Here is a 20687-nt window from a genome sequence, read left to right as displayed (position 1 = left end):
GCCAGAAATGGTACTCCTTTAATTTCTATTCTGACCGAGGGGCTACGTTGCAAAGAAAGTGCTTGATTACTTGGGGTACTAACCATCAAAGGACGTCTAAGATCCTCTACTTCCATCCCATGATTTCCCGCAAAACTCATAGATAAGAATGAATGTGTAGCACCAGAATCGAAAAGTACTGTTGCAGGAACTGAGTTAACAGGGAACGTACCCAAAATCACATCTAGAGCATCTTGAGCTTCTGCAGCAGCAACATGATTGACACGGGCCTTTGATACTGGTGCGGTAGAGTTGCTCTGGGCAGGGACAACCTTCACGCGTCGGGGCTTCGGACACTTGTCAGCATAATGTCCTGGGTCTCCACAGTTGAAACACACCACAAGCTTGCTGCCTTGCTCCCTCTTGGCAGGTTGTTGCTGTGTCGAGGCTGCAATAAGGCGTGGAGCTTGATTGCGGTTGTTGTTGCCAGCATTGTTGTTGAAGAACTGACGCTGCGGACGAACAACAGACGAAGAACCTCCATGTGGCATAGACTGGTGTCCTAAAATAAGACGCGGCTTCTGATTATTCCCCTGTTGTATCTTGAATTGAGCAATCCGGCGTTTCTTCTGCTCCATGCGATTATACTTGTCCTCCTGACGAATAGCCTTATCCACTAATTTCTGGAAATCAGAATAATCTCCAGTCATGAGTGGGTAAGAAAGCTCATCATTAAGTCCTTCCAAGAACTTCTCCTGACGCTCTTCATCATTGCGCACATCTTCTGGAGCATAACGAGCCAGACGATTGAACTCGTGCAGATACTCCGTAACAGAGCGAGATCCCTGGGTGAGCGACCTGAACTCCTTCTTCTTGAGAGACACCACTCCCGATGGTATATGCGTCTTCCGAAAAGCAGCGGTGAATTCAAGCCAAGTGATAGGTTCAGCAGTAGTCCTATTCAGACGGAAGTGATCCCACCATTCAGAGGCAGGGCCATGCAACTGATGTGATGCAAATGAGACCTTCTCCTGATCAGTGCACTGAAGCAAATCCAACTTCTTCTCTAAGGCATGCAACCAATCACTAGCTTCAACAGGATTAGTGGTACTAGAGAAAATAGGCGGCCTCACACGAAGAAATTCTGCTAGCTTGTTCTGGGGAGGTGCATGGTTATTTCCCTGGTTCTGCTGGTTCTGAAGTTGCTGCATCATCATGTTCATTAACTGAGTCTGTTGTGCAAGAACTTGAGCAAGGGTTGGATTCTCTCCATTGTTGTTGTTATTGGGGTTGTTGAGGTTGGGACCATTCCCGTTGCTGCGAGTGTTCACCATCTGGCATGGACAGGGCACAAGAAGAGGAACCGGGGAAAAACTACTTAGGACAGGGAATTACTTTAACTTTTATTGATCTTAACTGAGTTTCATTATTACAAACTGAAGACTCTCACAACACTAAACTCACCAACTTCCTAACACTCAAAAAAAAAAACAAACAAACGCATGCACTTACATCCCATCACTGATGTAAATCACATGCAAGACCCACACAAGCAAATTTAAAACAAGCAAACTAACACAACGATCTAAGACAACGGCTTAACAAGGCACTCTAGTTCTTCCGAGCATCGGAGTTGATTGAAGGCTCGTTCGGCTCGTCTTCATCATCTTGAGTTGCTCCCCACTCGATCTTGGAATGGGTGCGCTTCGATTCTTCTCCTTCATCATCACTTACATTGACGACCGGAGGATCCGCTGGGGCTACTTCTTTCTCCACCACACGGACCTTTGGCGCCAATTGATAGCGTGGGACAAATAAAGCTCTCTTCCTTGCGGTAAGACGAATCTTGGCCTTCTGCGGCGGTGCTTCTCCCTTCAACGCGGCTAGTTCCTTCTCCAAACGATCCACCTTGTCTTCTAGCTTGCAAATCTTACCACGATTCCAATCTTCACGATCTTGAGCTACTAACACAGTCTCCGCACGACTTTCATCCATAGCCCACAGCATCTCAACCAAATGTCTGGTGGTAACATCATTCTCAATTCCTTCAGTCTCAAGGTAACTGCCACGGTCACTCCCCTGGGGTTGGCGGGGATGGTAACGATACTCAGTGTCGGCCAACTGATCACTGTAGCGATCACGGAGCTCTCCTATGGCGATCCTTGCCACCTCCTGACATGCGTGGATATAGTTTCTTCCTCCAGCTTCGAACATCACCGATGGAATATCTTCACTACTACTGTTCAAAGTGACTTTGACTCGGCACCTCTCTTCATGACGATCATGAGGAATCTGGGCATAAAAAGGGGCAGTCCCAAATCCAATGACAAAGGACATTGTACGCAACTCCTGGACAAATCCCTCAACACCAAACAAGTACTCAGGCTTGTAGCGCGGCATCTAAAGACAAGTGAAAGGAGGGAGTTAAGACATCTATCCAATTAATAGCACAAGTTTTTGGATTAATTTTAGAAATTCAAAGTAAAAGGTAAATAAATAAAGTAAACCAAGTTTGCAAGATAAGTTTGAAAAGTCAGAAACAATATTACAAGTTTTATACTTTTGAATAACAGGTTCCAAAAGAAATAAAAGAAAGTTATAAAATCAACTTGCTAAATTTATTTTATTGCAGCAAGATTAATTGAAACAACATTGTAAAACTTTTGCTGGAAAATGAGCCATTAGTACAGTAATAGATGTACAGTACTAATAACACTAGAATAAATTTTGAATGAGAACCATTAAAAGAGATTATGAAGTGCATGTGCCATTAGTTTGGTTTAATTAAAAGAGAAAGGGAGAAGAATAGTTCTACTTTTCCAATATTTTTAGAGGGCTTCTATGGGTAACCATTTGGCATAACCTAGGGTCAAGGGAGCTCTGATACCAACTTGTCATGCCCGGAATTTCTATCCAAAATTCCAAACGCTTACATGTGTGTAAACCCTCGTCCAGGAATCAGCCGAGGCACACAATAACAAATTGATAATAGAGTACAGTTATTACTCTAATTATTAAGCGTATAAAATATCATTACAGAGGTAGATAGTTCCTCTCAATCAATAAAGATCTAAGCAGCGGAAAAAGATAAACAGCGCAGACGGCTCCATTTCACAGGCAGCTTGACCAGGGCTACACCTAATCCTCCACACCATCAGCTTCACTGTAGAACTCTTCCTCTGATGAATGATTGCAAGGTGAGTATATGACATACTCAGCAAGCCACGCAGCAAATATGCAAGTGCACAGGATAACAAAGGATGGCATAATAGGGTTTCATTTGCAAAAGCAGCATTTAGCAAACATTTGAGAATTTAATAAAACAGTTAAGTAATTAAACAATATTAATCCAACGCTATACAACATACCCTGTTGCATAGGCCCAACCATTTTGAACAACCATCCCGGCTGCACAGTTCTATCTCCAAACCAGGAATATACCATTCCAAACCAGGAGCTAATCAAGTTTTACCAGTTATAGCATCTTCTATTATGGTGAGAAGGGTGAGACTAATCACGAAAGACATTGTTAGACCCGCCCATAACCGCGGGCACGGCTATTCGAATAGTTTTACTCTGATCAGAGGTGTACCACTGTACCCACAAGACACAACCCCACATCATGTCACCATGTGCCTCAATACCACCACGGTACCTCGGAAAGGAGTTGTGACAATACCTCTTATACAACACAATCCATTGCAGCGCACCTTCCTGGATCATAATCACCCCCTTATAAACAAGGCATGGACTCCCCAGCGACCCCCGTGGGCTTATCTCCGCCACTTCTCAGTCTGGTGCCCCGCAATGAACCATGCTATACAAAAGATAAAGCCGTTGCCCATGCTGGCTTGTGGTTGGCACGGCTAATGTTTCACAACCGAAACTCGTGAACCGGTCCTTAATTGTCATGAGCACGACCATCAAAACCATGTGCTCACAACCCACCATTACCAGGTTTTAGTTGGCACATTAATTAATTAACTAATCACGGTTGACCATCGTGAACTATCATTAAGCCATCATTAAATAATGAGTCATAAGTTATCCCAATAGTGAGCTAATGTTTCTAAGCAGGGCTAAGCAATTATATCTAATATCTAGTTGAACCAATACATAAAGCTCAACTAGTCAAGTTATAATAACCCAAGGTATCAAGGAATAAGGTAATCAAGAACAAAAGGGCTATAACAAACAATAGGTTAATTCCACCCAATGGCATTTGAAAATAAATGCAATAGTTGAATAGAAACAATAGCTTTAAATAGGATCAACATGCTCAAAGGGTTGTTTGGGATCTGTGTGACTTGCCTTGCTGGCCTTGGAACTCTTCAAATTCTTCTCCGGCGAAAACGGACTCTCCGGAAACGACGGAATCTAAGCAGAAAAGAACAAATTCAACAAAACAGCACATAAACAAGCATGAACAGTACATGTGGATATTTTTAATGTGTAGATCTCAATTTTAGAAAAATTTAGAGACTTGAACCAACTAAATCGGAGCTAAGATGAATTAGTTATGAATTTTTAAAGATTAAATCGGATTAAAACACTTAAATCGGTTTAAATTGAATTATGACGCAATAATGAATTATTTTTGAAAAGGAAAAGAAGGTTTATTGCGTCAGCGGGCTAGGGTTTGCGGTGGACCGGGCGCACGGCGGCGGTTCACGCGAACGGACGGCCGAGATTCGATCCAATCCAAACGGACGGCCGAGATCGATCGGGTCCACGGCGGCTCACGGCGGACGACCCCGATGACGTCGGCAATGACGTCACCGACGGCGGCGGCGGCTCGGCGGGGCAGACGGCTCGGGCGGCGCACGCTCGCCGGCGAACGGCGGCGCGAGGACGAAAACGGAAAGCACCAGGACGAAGCGGGCGGCACGGCGAACTCACCGGCGACCAAAACGACGGCGGAAGATCAACGGACGGCGACGGCGACGAGGAGGAAGCGGCGAAGCTCTTCGGGTCGACGACGGCGATGACGCTCCGGCGGTCTTCAGCGGTGGCGAAGGGGCGGACGAGGACGGCGACGCGACGGCGAACACGACGGCGGCCTTCCCGAGCGACGGCGACGGCTGGAGCGACGGCGGCGCACGACTGGAGCGACGGTGACGACGGCGGCGCTAGGGCACACGGTGCTAGAGCTTTTCCGGCGACAAGAGGCGAAGGCGAGGGTGGCGGCGGGTAGAGGAGACACCGGGGAGCCTTTTAAAGGGACTCGGAGGCGGCGGCGAAGGCCCACGGCGACGGCAACGGCGAAGGAAAGCTCGGCTTGGAGAGAGAGAGCCCGATCCGATTCGAACTCGAATCCCTCGATTTCCAAACCGATTTAGCCGATGATTCCATAGGAGAAAAGGTAGAGGAGATCCCGGAGATTGTTTCCCCTCAATCAATTTCACCGGAAACGGAAAAGAACGGCCGGATTTGGAAAGGAACGGCGGCGGCAGCTCGGCGGCGGCGCGCTAGGGTTTCGGCCCGAGGAAGATGACGGGCCTGACAGGTGGGACCCACCTGTCAGCGATCGAACGCGCGCGCGCGCGCGGGCGGCTGCGAACTGGGCCGACTTGGGCCGGGGAGAGAGAGAGAAGGTTTTGGGCCGACTTTCGGCCCAAAGCCAAAAGAGAACTTTTTAAAACCTTTTTCAATTTAAATTATTTCTTAAATGCAATTCCATTTATTAAAAATACTTCCTTAGCTCAAATAAATCCCAGAAAAATCTTGGAATTATAGAATTAAGCAAAGTATTTAATGAAATTTTATCTGGCCCCATTTTATATTGGAATTTATTAATTAAAATTAGATCTTCTTTTCAAGACTTTTAAAATTATTTTCTAGAAATTCCATTTAAACAACAATTTATATAATTTGAATTTTTAGGGTGTGACAAAAACGCTGCTCAATTCTAATTTACAGATCGACACGTGTCTCGTTCGTTTGTTACTTCCTCCGTTTCAGGAAAGTCAAATAACCTGAAACGGAGGCAGTAGTAAATAGATTACTGGCTATAGGGGGTTTTCAGTTGCAATATATTCGTAGTAATCCATTTACAAACGAATCTAATAGCCGATACGCACGGTCACGAGAGTACGGTTTGTTGCAACGTGGGACCTAGTGCATCGTGGCAACATGGTGTCTGTTGGTATTTCTTAACGACATTACTAAAAATATAATTCCCAGCAATGGCGCATAAATACTCATGTTATATTATGGTTATAGAGTTCACCCACAAACGCACGGATATACCATTGTACCATTTCACCCGAGAGTATTCTAAGAGTATCATATTTATTTTATCCCGTGGGAAGATCATGTAGAAAGAAATTGACTAATAATTTATATATTACTTGTGATAATCATATCCTAAGCAGGAGTTAAGATAATCCAAGGGTAGAGTGACACACAAGCTGTAGCTACTCATTCTCATACTAAATTATATAAGCTAAGTGGAAAGAAAAGAGAAAGATAATCTACTCCTATACTTCTAGTATACATAGTATACATACATTCTAGTTTTCTGATATACTAGCTAATACCCTCTATCCAATGCCCTCCTGGTACTTCGAAAAGCCACCCCTGACTGCTGAGTTTCTTATGACAGCCCGTCATGACCATACAACCGGGGCTAAATACGTAGGAGTACCCTCCCCAGGGAATTAACGTAGTATTATATACACGCGCGGAGGAATACCCGTACTGAGCTGTCACCATCAGCGGCCCACATCTCATCCGCAGCATATAACCCCAAATAATGATATCCCGTAATCTAGACACCACGTCTAAACTACCGGATACTACTCTAATATCATCGTCACGACATAGAGTAATTGCATATGCAAACATTATACCCGCACCAAAGCATGTCCTAGATAAGCTAGCAGTATATTCAGTATAACACGAACATAATGTAAAGTTGTCATTAATATACTCGGAAAGTATTTCAATACCATAAATGTATAAAGAAGAGTATTCTAAATAAAGTACAAGGCTTACAAAAGAGGAAAGGAAAGCTACTAGAGCCATACCCGAACTCTTCAGAAGACTTCCAAACTCCTTATTTCTACTCTATTCCTATTCCACTAGTTTAAGAACACTAAACTAACTTGAGAGAATATAAGAGAGCTCTTGCTTGAAGTGTGTGAGTGAAGTAAGAAGAGGAGCTCCTTTTATAGCTGAACTATGACGGTTGTGATGGTTACAATGGTCGGTAATACCCTCCAACTGTCATTGGGGCTTCATCTCAACCGTCCAGTCAAAACCTGCATCCAACGGTGGCATGGTGGGTTCGGCCGAACCAGGGACCGGCCCAATCCAGCCCAATTTCGGCTGGCGGCCTCCTTCGTTGTTCTCCTTTGCAGACTTATGAATTTTGGCCCAATCCAGAATGTCAACTTTGAATTCTTGGCCCATTCATGCATAAGTTTGATTCTCGACATCGTCCGATTGATTTATCGTTTGAGTTGATGCCGATTCTCCTTTACTTAATGTTTATTCTCTGTAAAAGGTTAGTAAACCTAATACTAGTGGAATATTATTATTCTAACATATTTATGCATTGCAAGCATCACTAGTTCTTCTCTATTTAGGTAATATTGATAGTCGAAACTGATTGATAACGACTGTCAATAGTGCCTTGTCCATAAGAACATGGGTACGCGTGTCCTACGTGGACACAATTAGGCGCTCAGAATATTAGGAGGTGTTGTGCTTCTAATAATATCTCTAATAAATTCATGCTATCTCTAAAAATTGTGAAATAAATCTTGTTAAACTCTAAGGGAACATACTCTATACTGCAGTGACCTTGTTAAACTCTAAGGGAATACACTCTATACTGCAGTGACCCGAAACTTAAAAAAACTTGATTCTAAACTGCATAAAAAATTTAATAGAGCATAATTATAAAATTCATAACTCCCAAAAGAAAAGTGATAAAATAGAAATTCTCTCACTTAAATTCATCATAGGTCAGTACCAACCCACTGCGCACAAATCATGCATTTTAGAGCATTTTGGATTTTTTTTGCATCTCTCGGTATTTGCATATCATGTCATTTTGTATAGATTAATTGCGTTAGTGGTGAAGGAGAGATTTAGGAGTTGTCCGATTTATCCAAAGAATAAGGCAAGTTCCTCTGTTAAGGACTAAACTTCGTGTCACCAATTAAAGTATATCGTGCATCCACAAGTTCTATTTATGGGGTGGCCTTAGCCAATTAAGTTATTTAATGACCTGTCTAGAGGAGCTATCCATGTGTGTATGTGTGTTTGATGTGCGGATGATTCATTCGTGTGTGTGTTCGGGGGAGGGGACGACTAACTATTCCGCCTCACGGCATGGGCGTCTAAGTTTATCGAATACAATGGTGTTGTGCTTCGTAGGGGACCACGTTGGTTGTGCCTACGTTGTTAGGTTCAAGGCATGGACCCACCACCTAGCGACACTACATTCTAGGTGTAATGTGGAGTAACATGCATCGTGCTGGTGCAAGGCTAGGCATTAGATAATATAAAGGTTGTGTTGTGACCTCTAGACCACATTCAACGTGTATTGTGCGGTGGTACCAACAGGTACCGGACAGACTAGAGTGATACACATCATGTTGGTAAAGTTGTACCAAATAGGCAGAGTCATGAGCGACTTGGTGGAGTGTCATGAGTACTTGATTTATAAATGTGTTTATGAAAATGGGGCATTGGAATGATGATTTGTGTTGAGTTTTGGTGACTATGACGATGATCATGAGACTTGTTGCCATGGAGGACAACAAGTGTTATGTTATTACAATTATAAATATTGTGATATATTCATATTCATGGTTTGAATTGCTTTATAAAATCCCTTTGCAAAAGATTGTGAACTAAAACTTGCTTTTATGCCAAAATGAAAGCCATATATAGCCCACCTTGATATAAGTTTGCTAGGTTTGATAGTTGCGAGCGAGAAGTCAGTGGCCATGGAGTAGAGGATCCCAGAGTTGTGGGGGCTGGTGGAGGGCGCCAAGCAGAGCAGATCACGGCTGAAGTCGATAAAGGAGGCGGCCCGGCAGGCGTGCTCGACCGGTGGAATCCAGGTGAGGGCTAGTGGTGGTAATTAAGAGTGGCGGTGATGACTGCAGAGGAGTCGATGGCAGCGTGTTGGCGACAACCTGGGCTGCACGAGCCGGAGGTGGCGCGCTCGTCCTCCAGATCGGGCGGCGGGATCGATGGTTGGCGAGGGCTGACAAGATCCGCCCGTGACGGCATGAGGTCGGGGTCGAGGGGTTCCAGGGCAGCAGCGACTCGGCACCAGCGTCGACATGTCCTTGATAACGGAACAGTGTCTATGAAGGGACTGGCCGGGCACGTGTGGAGGTCGCTGGTGCTGTTGCTGCTGATTCAACGACACGAAGACGACGACGCACAGCACCAGGAGATTGATCTCTCTAGGACGAGAACGACATCGATGAAGAAAAAAACGAGTGGGGATGGCTGTCCCCAGGAGATTAGAACCCACTCGGGGACAATGGCGGCGGAAGCGTGAGAGAGTTGACTAGATGATCCGCTCTGATATGATGTTGAATAATATAGAAATACATGGGAAAGAGATAAGATAGGATCGAGAAATAAGGAAGCCTAGTCAGGGGTGAGCCGACCGGTGTTTGTTTTCGACTTTCTACCGGCCGAGCCATGTGAAATTGGTAATCGACCGAAACAAAAATAGAAATGGCAAAAAATATGGAAATGGAAACACACGTGGCGCCTTGGCGAGGTGGGATGATGGGATGGGCTCGCTCACGGGGATGGATGGTGGTGTACCAATTGACCGGGCGGCTGGGTCCGAGTGCTGTTGCTCTGCGGTGGCTCCCTGTGCGGTGAGGACGGCTGACGTGAGCTTCTCCAAGTGGGACGAGGAAAGGCGAGGAGATCAGGAGAGACCGGGGATAGAGCCGGTGCGTTGGCCGCTACGCCGTGGAGGCCTGCGCTTGCGGCATGGGATGGACGACACGGCGCTTGCGGCACGAAATCTTGAAAGGGTCTTGTACCTATGGAGAAAAACACAGTTTGGGATGCAGGGGAGAAGCTGTGGTCTTTGTTTCGAGATGTTTTTAGTTTTAACTAGCTGGGTGGCCCGCGCAATTGCGCGGCTAGCATCCATATGAAATTATCTATTTTTAATATGATTTTACTTAAATTTTATTGAATAGTTATCTCATTATTTTAAAACTTTTAAAAATCAAACCATATCATCCTCGTGTTTAATATTATAGTCTTTAAAAGTTACCCTATTCTTTATTTGCTTGCTCGATCTATCACTTTTCCTATTCATTCTCCTTGGAAACTTTAAAATTTTGATGTTATAATTTTTAGAGTTTATTGTCTTAGTGGGTTTCGTTTTTATAATTTTTAGAAATCCCATCAAACACTGCCACTCGACTCCTCTAATGTCCATCCGTTGCCTCCTTTCTTTATTGTTATTGGGATTTTTAAAATCGAACATAATTATTGTTTGGGTTCATTTTTTACTTTCTAGAAGTCCCGCCAAACCGTTAGCGGCTTTGCCACTGTACTCTTCTACGGCCCACCCGCTGCCCCCCTCTTTATTGTCGTTGAGATTTTAAAATCGAACATTATTATCATTGGTTTTTTTTACTTCTTAGAAGTTCCGAATCTTTAAAAATAGGACCTGGTTGTTTTCAGAGTTTATTTTCTCGTTGAGTTCATTTTTATATTTTTAAAGTCTCATCAAACGCTACCACTGAACTCTTCTACGGCCCATCTGCTACCTCCTCTCTTTATTGTCATTAGGATTCTAAAAATCAAACATAATTATTGTTTGAGTTCATTTTTTTACTTTCTATAAGTCCCACCAAACCATTATCGGCTTTGCCATTGTACTATTCTATGGCTCGCATGCTCCCTCCTCTCTTTATTATCATTGTGATTTAAATTGGAACTTTATTATCATTGTTTTTTTTACTTTCTAAAGTCCCAAACCTTTAAAAATTGGACCTTATACTTTTTAGAGTTTATTATCTTGTTTCGTTTCATTTTTATAATATTTAGAAGTTTCATCAAATGCTGTCACTTACTCCTCTATATACCATTGTTTAGTTCTAAAGATACACTTATATTACATATATTTCTGTTATCAATCTTCACCATTCTAATTTGGTTCCACCACAGTCTAACGGCTTGGAATTTATTGTTCGATTAACGTGATAATTTATATCCTTTAGAATAAATATGGCACATTCTTTTCGAGTTGTCTTAATAATAAAGATTTCTATGTTTCTTAATAATATATATAGATAAATATACATATTTGGCAAAGAATATTTACATATTTATTACTGGTATTACATTTTTATTCTAAATTTTATTTTTAATTGTATCGCTTAAGGTGCGCACCTGGCTAGCTGCTGTGCACATGCCATCGTTCCTTCTGTTTGTTAACGTGCATCGTCCAATTCCTGCTCATCGTGCAGCCGCGGGGCTCGACCCGCTGCTGTAGATTTCCGTTGCTACTATACATTATAGCCTAACTAATCTAGAACCTAACTTAAGTTTAGGAAATTGGACAAAACTATTTTGAGTCCGTTTGCATGTAAAGGTCCTGGTTAGAGATTGATTCTAATGCAGTTAACATGTCAAGTTTGTGTTAAATCTCACACATTGAAATCTATGCCTCTTACAATCCAACGGTGTAAATAATTTATATTTTTTTCGATTAACGTGAGAATTTCTAGCCTCCACGATAAACGTGGTGTCTTTTTTTGAGCTGTCTTATTAATATAATAGATAAATAGATGTGAGAAAGTTTTACTAGCTTTTTTTGAAGAACTAAGGATTCTTGTAGGTGTTTTGTGTTTGTTTATAAGATGATCAAAGTTAACAGATTTTATGGACCTTGTAATCGTTTTCTTTAATGAAAATGGGAGAGGGCTCTGCCTCCTCTTTCTCAAAAAAAAAAAAAAAAAAAAAAAAACAATTGGCTCGTGCGGGTGCAAGGGTCCGATTTTTGGGGTCAGATCGGGCGCCCACATTGGAGCATTTTCGCTGCTGCTGGCCACTAGGTGGAAATCACATATAATTATATAAAGGAAGAACTTTTAAAGAGGAGTGCTCAAAACATTTGGTCAAGTCAAGAAAAACAGGATTCATCAGGCTACTTCGTTATATCTTGTCACTTTTAACCATAGCATGTATATCTACGTACATTTGTTTTCATGTGAAAATATAATATATATTACCCTTCAAAAAAATTTAAACGTATAATTCTAGACCACAAAATAGCCAGTGGTGGAGAAAATAGTAATAAGGGTTATTAATATGGGAAAATAGGAAAACATGTATCAGGAAGCATGACTCGGCAAGTATTTGTGTGCAAATAATGCGATCAAAAGTGACAACAAATTGTAAACCGGGGGAGTAATATATAAGTATATAACTATCTACACATATACGATTGACAGAAAGTGTCTGTGTGCTTTTCATGCCACTACTCAGTGATATTCCCGTACATATTAATCTATCTAAAAGCCGGATCGTTGGAATATTAGGGGCGCCACACAACGATTGTGCATCTTGCATTTTTATTGATGCACTAGTTGTTATTACTCCTGAATGGAACCTCCACCGAGTATACAAGACAGACACATAGACAAAGAGACTAGGAGGAGGAGAAGAAGAGGATGGGTATCTCAAGTGCTCTGCAACGGTGGGAGGAGTGGCAGCTGCGCATACTCGCCCTCAGCAGCCTCGTTGTTCAGTACATCCTCCTCATCATGTCTCCTCGGCGTAAGATTCCTATGAAATTCTACCTGAGATACTTTATCTGGCTTGCATACCTCAGCAGCGATGCCCTAGCGATATATGCACTTGCAACACTCTTCAATCGCCATAGAAAGAAAGACGATGGCTATACACACAGAACAGGAGCATCCTAGAGGTGGTTTGGGCACCTATCCTCCTCATACACCTTGGTGGACAGGACAGCATTACCGCCTACAATGTTGAAGATAACGAGCTGTGGACGCGGCACGCCCTCACGTCGTTGTCTCAGATCACCATAGCCATCTATGTGTTCTATAAATCATGGTCAGGTGGTGACACATTATTGCTGCTAACAGCGGTGTTTCTTTTCATCCCTGGGGTTCTGAAATGCTTGGAGAAACCTTGGGCCCTCCATAGTGCTAGCATTAATAGCCTAGTGAACTCTCCGCAAAATGTTCGGAGGACAACAGGCAGAAATGGCAAGATTGATTCAATTGATGATTTCGTGACGATGGTGAGGGGCTATTATTCTGATGTTAATGGAACACCAGGAACAACGGTGAACTTTGACCCAAGTGAAATATTTGTAGACCTTTCATCTCCTTCTTTTGATTATCGGCTTAAGAAACTAAAGTGGTTCTCAGCACTTGACGCAGACAAAACAAATGGTTGGCTGCAGAAAGGGTTATCTCACACCTTCGATCTTCTCTACACGAAACGAAAGATGTACCTTCCTCCTGAAGGTCGTGTTCAACAAATGATGCAAAATGTCAAACGAGATTGGTTGAAGGGGTTATTTAGAAAATCAATTGTTGGTTCACTGCTACGTATGATAGCTTTATACCTGCAATTTGGAGCCATAGGCCTATTTCACCACAGTCACAGACAAGCTTACAATGATAGGGATGTGAAGGTTACATATGCCTTGCTTTGTTGTACTGCAGCACTTGAATTTTTTTGGCCAACTTGCTCTGGATATTGTTAACACTGCTGAAAGGAAGTCGAGTTCATCCATAGGGAGAAGCAAAACTGGTATGGATGGCAATGTTTCCCAGCATATGGATGCCATGCTTTACCAACACAACCTCATTGGATGCTTCATCTGTAACCAAAGGCATTACATTAGGAGCTTTGCGACAGTTTTGGGTGCAAGGACTACCTTGATCAGAGGTGGCAAATGAAGTCCAGCTCCTCATCACGCTGCATTACAAGCTTAGTACTTCAGCACGTGAAGCGTTGGTGGGCGAACAAAACTGATGCTTCTACTTATTGGTGCCTTGATGTTTGTAAGTGCCACGTCAAGGGCTGTTCTTAACAGTATAAATATAATTACGCGGCCTCCTCCGGGAGGTGAGAACGCTTCCACATTTACATGGTATCAGAGCCTCTCTCTTCTACCCAACACAAACCCTAGATCCTTTTCTCGTCATGGCGAGTTCCTCTTCCACATCTGCGCCGGCTGCACTTGGTCCACCGGTGACAGAGAAGCTCACCAGGGACAACTACGTTCTCTGGCGTGCACAAGTTCTCCCTGCGCTTCGCGGAGCGCTGCTCACCGACTACCTCGACGGCACGGCTGTGGAGCCGGCCAAGACGAGGACCACCGTCGACAAGAACGACAAGGAGATCGTCACCAAGAACCCGGACTACGCAAAGTGGATGGCTCAGGACCAGCAGGTTCTTGCCTATCTGCTGAATTCCCTGTCCAAGGACGTTCTGCAACAAGTGGCGACTCTCAACACCTCGGCGCAAGTTTGGAATGCCCTCACCAACATGTATGCATCTCAATCTCGCGCACGCATCGCCAACCTCAGGATCAGCCTTGCCAACACCAGGAAGGGATCCATGACCACTGCAGTCTACTTCTCCAAGATGAAGGGGCTGGCTGACGATCTTGCGTCGGCTAGCAAGCCCCTGGATGACGAAGAACTGGTGTCGTACATCCTCGCGGGCCTCGACATCGACTACAATCCGCTGGTTTCCACCGTGGTAGGTCGATCTGATCCAATCTCCTTGAGTGATTTGTATTCTCAGATGGTTAGCTACGACAACCAGATGGATCATCTCCAAGGAGGCGGACAAATCCAATCTTCTGCTAACGCCGCTTCACGCGGACGTGGCAACGGCAACGGCAACAACTTCCGCGGTCGTGGTGGCGGCGGCAATGGAGGCCGTGGTCGTGGCAATGGCGGACGCGGTGGAGGTCCACAAGGACCACGTCCGGTCTGTCAACTGTGTGGCAAAACTGGCCATACGGTGCTCAAGTGCTGGTATAGGTTTGATCAAACCTATCAGCCCGAAGAGAAGGTTGCAGCAGCAGCGACGAACTCCGCCTACGGCATAGATACCAACTGGTATGTCGACTGCGGTGCCAACGACCACATCACTGGGGAGCTTGACAAGCTCTCTGTTCGTGAGAAGTATAATGGACAGGAGCAAGTCCATGCAGCCAACGGCACAGGTATGAACATTAGTCATATTGGTCATTCAGTAATTTCAACCCCAAACAAAGATTTACATCTGAAAAATATACTTTATGTTCCATCTGCAAATAAGAATCTTGTCTCGGCAAATCGCTTAGCCTTTGATAACAATGCATTCGTTGAAATTTACCCCAAATTCTTTAACATCAAGGATCAGGCAACGAGGAAGCTGCTTCTTCACGGCAGAAGTAAGGGACGGCTTTATCCTTTGGCTCCAGCACCCGGTGATTCAAGTCTCAATAAACATGCCTTGAGCATTGTCAAGCCATCTTCGACTAGGTGGCATTATCGTTTAGGTCATCCAGCTTTTCCGATTGTTAGTCGAGTCATTAAAAGTTTTCAGCTTCCTTGTTCTAGCGAGTCCAATAATGTAGAACACATTTGTGATTCATGTCAACGGGCCAAGAGCCATCAATTGCCGTACCCTAAATCTCTGAGTTCATCTAATGTTCCGTTTGCTCTTGTATTCTCTGATGTTTGGGGACCGGCGCCCACTTCTGTTGGGCGACATGATTATTATGTTAGTTTCATCGATGATTTTAGCAAATACACATGGATCTATCTTCTTAAAAAGAAATCCGATGTCTTTCAAGCCTTCCTAAACTTTCAACAGTATGTCGAACGACAGTTTAAAACCAAAATACTCACCATGCAGACCGATTGGGGTGGTGAGTACGAGAAATTAAACTCCCTTTTCCAGAAGATAGGCATAACTCACCATGTTTCTTGCCCTCACGCGCATCAGCAAAACGGCTCAGCAGAACGTAAGCATCGTGACATAGTTGAGAAAGGCCTTGCTCTTCTATCCCAAGCCTCGGTTCCTTTAAAATTCTGGGATGAAGCCTTTCTTACCGCCACATATCTCATTAACAGGTTGCCTAGTTCTGCTATCTCATTCAAAACGCCGTTTGAACAACTTTTCTCTGCAACTCCTGAGTTCAGCCACTTGCGCGTGTTCGGGTGTGCCTGCTGGCCAAACCTACGACCATATAATCATCGCAAGCTTTCTTTTAGATCAATCCGGTGTGCTTTCCTTGGCTATAGTCCTCTCCACAAAGGATACAAGTGCCTTGAGATATCCACTGGCCGTGTCTATATCTCGCGTGATGTTGTCTTCGATGAGACAGTCTTTCCGTTCGCCTCCCTGCATCCCAATGCCGGCGCCCGTCTCCAGCGAGAGATCTCTCTCTTGCCTTCTCATTTGCTGTCCATCACCGATCAAGGGGGAGAAATTACTAATGATCATATGCTAACATGTTCTACTAACCCTGCCTGTGATGATCAAGCAACAGGAGCAGTACAGATCGCTGGCGAAAATTTGGTGCAAAATGGTGGAAATCTGAGGCAAAACGGTGAAGATCTGATGCAAAGCTCACATGAAATCATATCAACCGGCAGCGAGATTGATGGCAGCAGCACTGAATCCGAGACCAATCAAACTTCAATGTCAGATGGCTCAGGTCAGAGCTCAAGCCATGCAGCCAGTAGCCATGCGACAGCAAGCAGCAGTCCAAGCCATGCAACAAATAGCCATTCGACAGCAAGCAGCAGTGGCCATGCAGTGGGCAGCAGCAATCATTCCAGCTCAGGTTTGCATGCAGGATCTTCTGTGCAGACTCCTCCAGCACAATCAGTACAGCCAGAACCAGTCAGGCACCGCACCCGGTTGCAAAGTGGTATAACTAAACCAAGGTTAGATGCTGATGGAACTATTAAGTACTCTTTAACTTGCTCTACAGGTGAACCAACAGATGTGCAAGAAGCATTAGGAGACTCACGCTGGAAACAAGCAATGGATGAGGAGTATAATGCCCTTGTGAGGAATAACACATGACATCTGGTGAAAGCACCGCAAGGTAAGAATGTAATTGATTGCAAATGGGTATATAAAATTAAAAGAAAAGCAGATGGTTCTTTAGACAGATATAAAGCAAGGTTGGTAGCCAAGGGCTTCAGACAAAGGTATGGTATAGACTATGAGGATACTTTCAGTCCAGTAGTTAAAATTGCAACAATTAGACTTGTTCTTGGTATTGCTGTCTCTAGAGGATGGTCACTAAGACAATTAGATGTTCAGAATGCCTTTTTGCATGGTATTCTAGAAGAAGAGGTTTATATGAAACAACCACCAGGGTATGAAGGTAAATCAACCTTAGTTTGCAAACTTGATAAGGCCATCTATGGATTGAAACAACCACCTAGAGCCTGGTACTCTAGGTTGAGTCACAAGTTATTTGAACTAGGTTTTACTTCGTCAAAGGCGGATACTTCCCTGTTCATTTATAATAAAAATGGAATAACTATGTATATGTTAATTTATGTGGACGACATTATTGTCACAAGTTCCTCAAGTGATGCAGTCATAGCCTTGCTTAAGAACCTAAGGTCTGATTTTGCCTTAAAGGACTTGGGTGAGCTACATTATTTCTTGGGAATAGAGGTGAAGAAAGTTTCTGATGGTATACTGTTGAATCAAGCAAAGTATGCCTTAGACTTGCTAACTAAAGTTGGTATGAAAGATTGCAAATCAGCTTCCACGCCGCTAGCTGTGACAGAGAAGTTGATGGCACACAAAGGAAATCCTCTTGGTACTGAGGACAGTACTCGGTACAGGAGTATTGTAGGAGGACTACAATACTTAACACTCACCAGACCGGATTTGGCGTTTGCTGTTAATAAGGTATGTCAATATCTTCATGCTCCTACTTCAGAACATTTGTCGGCTGTAAAACGTATACTCAGATATATCAATGGAACTGTTGATGTTGGTCTGCACTTTAAGAGGTCTAGTTCTACTCTAGTCAGTGCCTTTTCTGATGCTGATTGGGCTGGTAGTCTAGATGACAGAAGGTCTACAGGAGGTTTTGTAATTTACTTTGGACCTAATATTGTGTCATGGAGTGCTAGGAAACAACCAACAGTATCTAGGTCTAGTACCGAAGCAGAATATAAAGCTATGGCCAATGCTACTGCTGAGTTAATTTGGGTTCAGTCAGTTCTTGAAGAATTAGGAGTAAAGATTGCTCAATCGCCTATGTTATGGTGTGACAATTTAGGGGCAACATATTTGTCCTCAAATCCGGTCTTTCATGCACGAACAAAGCACATTGAGATTGATTATCATTTTGTAAGAGAAAGAGTAGCAAATAAGATGTTTGATATTAGGTTTATTGGATCAAAAGATCAAATAGCCGATGGATTTACAAAGGCTCTGTCTATACAGAGTTTAAGACATTTCATGTATAATCTTAACTTGTCCAAGTTATGATTGAGGGGGAGTGTAAAACAGTGTACATCTTATCTTCTAGTTAGTTGAGTTGCTGGCTAGATAATAGGGTAGTTGAGATGGATAACATCCGTTGTAACAACTTGATCATATCCTTTGTAAGTGCCACGTCAAGGGCTGTTCTTGACAGTATAAATATAATTACGCGGCCTCCTCCGGGAGGTGAGAACACTTCCACATTTACAGGTTGTTCAATGATAACAAGGGGAAATGGACTCTTCGCTCCGAGGGGTACTTTCAGGAACTAGGATGGAGCTTAGAGGGGGCATTTGATGAGAGTGTCCTTCTCTGGCATCTTGCCACTGATTTCTGCTATTACACTAGTGGATCATATGGCCGTGAAAGATCGATTCACCACAAGAGTGCTGTTCAGTGCCGAGAACTATCCAACTACATGATGTACCTGCTGTTTGTGAATCCTGAGATGCTGATGCCAGGCACCAGGCGAAACTTATTCACAAATGCCTACAACCAACTAAAGGACATCATCAAGGATGAGAATCCTTGATTGAATGAAAAAGAACTTGTCTTGAGAATATTTGATTTCGTGCAGAACCCAGTAGAGTCAGCAGACGCTAGGCGAAACTTCTTCACAATTGCCTACAACCAGTTAAAGGCATGTATGCAGAGAATAATCACTTGGATGCAGCAGGAACGGTTGGTACATAGGAAGATAAGAAACACTTTGGTGCATGAGCCACTAAGGGCACTTAGGCATCGAATAACCGCCTTGATTGAGAAGGCACTTGTGGCACGAACTACGCCAAATTTTGTTAGAATTGTCTACAACAAACTGGAGGCATTTATTCAGAGAATAATCGCCTCGCGGCAGCAGCCCCTCGAGGAGATAACCAATGAAGACACACCACCATCCGATGGAACAGGGCTCATCGATGACGCTTGGTCCATTGCTGAAGAGCTCCTGAAGTTAGATGACGAGGAGAAAATGTGGAGGGTGATTGAAGGCGTGTGGGTGGAGATGCTCTGCTTTTCAGCTGCCAGATGTAGAGGGTACCTGCATGCTAAGAGCCTCGGCACGGGAGGGAGTTCCTGAGCTATATCTGGTTGCTCCTGCATTATATGGGGATGGAAACCTTGGCAGAGAAGCTGTCAAGAGCAGACCTCCAAAACAGAGAATTCTTAGCTAATTCATCCACTACCCATGTTGGTGAGCCCTCCGGCATAATTGAGCGAGTTGCTGGTCCATTGACTTCTCATGATAGCAGATCTCATTGTGATGAAAGAGTAGCGGATCCATCTGCCATCGGAGAGATAAGCGTCATTGGGGAAGAACATGTGTGATGTATCACATATGGTGGTTATGAGAGCAGTGAGTCCCATTTTGTCACTTTTATTGCACATCATGTTTCAATTCTTCTTTCAATGCTATGTTTTGTGTGATTCAGTGAGTCATGTATCCTCTCTAATGTCCTGCAACTCTGTAAATATTGAACCTATTTTTTGGATGCCTAATGTCCTACAACTCTGTAAATATTGAACCTGTTTTTTGAATGCCATGTGTTAGAGTGCGCAGCCCAGCCCACCAACTATGGGCCACCCCAGGTTATATTGAGCCTGCTCCACCACAGGCCCAACCGGAGCTACAACTTTAGGTCCTGAGCCTACACAACCAAAAAGACTAGTCTAATGGATGAGGACCGCCCCACCTTTTAAGTCGTGCTCCCTCATCATCAATTACCGATGTGGGATTAAACACAACAATCTCCCCCGTCACATCAACCAATGTGACCCCGAAGACTTGTTACCTGAGCCTCGGGTCTAACAATCTCCCCTGTCACATCAACCCATGTGACCCCGAAGACTTGTTACCTGGCCTCCCCACCATGTGACCCATGGAAATCGTTCCGGGACTAAACCCAACACCATGAAATGGAATTAGCAACCATGGTTGCATTCAGATTCAGAATCAAGCAAAATTTGACTGCAATTCACATCTTTTCTGTTTATTAGGCGTAAAACTGAACTGTATGTGAAAAAAACACTTTAAAACCTACTTGGGGTCGAAAACTGTATACTACCTCCGTCCCAGTATAGTTGTCGCTTTGAGTTTTTGTTTGTAACTTTTGATCTTTCGTCTTATTCAAAAAATTATGGAATTATCATTTCTTTTGTTTATGATTTGCTTTATTATCAAAAGTGCTTTAAATATGACTTTTCTG

At 43.7% G+C, this 20687-nt stretch overlaps 1 non-coding gene across 1 annotated transcript; it reads left to right on the top strand.

The window, feature by feature from the left end:
* Positions 1–14649: 14649 nt before the first annotated feature.
* On the top strand, positions 14650–14788 carry LOC112939789 (small nucleolar RNA Z247). The gene has a single exon (XR_003243652.1). It is a non-coding gene; the product is annotated as a small nucleolar RNA Z247 (small nucleolar RNA).
* The last annotated feature ends 5899 nt before the right edge of the window (positions 14789–20687 follow it).

This window comes from Oryza sativa, chromosome 7 (assembly GCF_034140825.1).
Source record: "Oryza sativa Japonica Group chromosome 7, ASM3414082v1".
In the NCBI taxonomy this organism is placed as follows: domain Eukaryota; kingdom Viridiplantae; phylum Streptophyta; class Magnoliopsida; order Poales; family Poaceae; genus Oryza; species Oryza sativa.
Note: the sequence above shows the minus strand (reverse complement) of the source record. Positions and strands in the feature narration are given on the sequence as shown.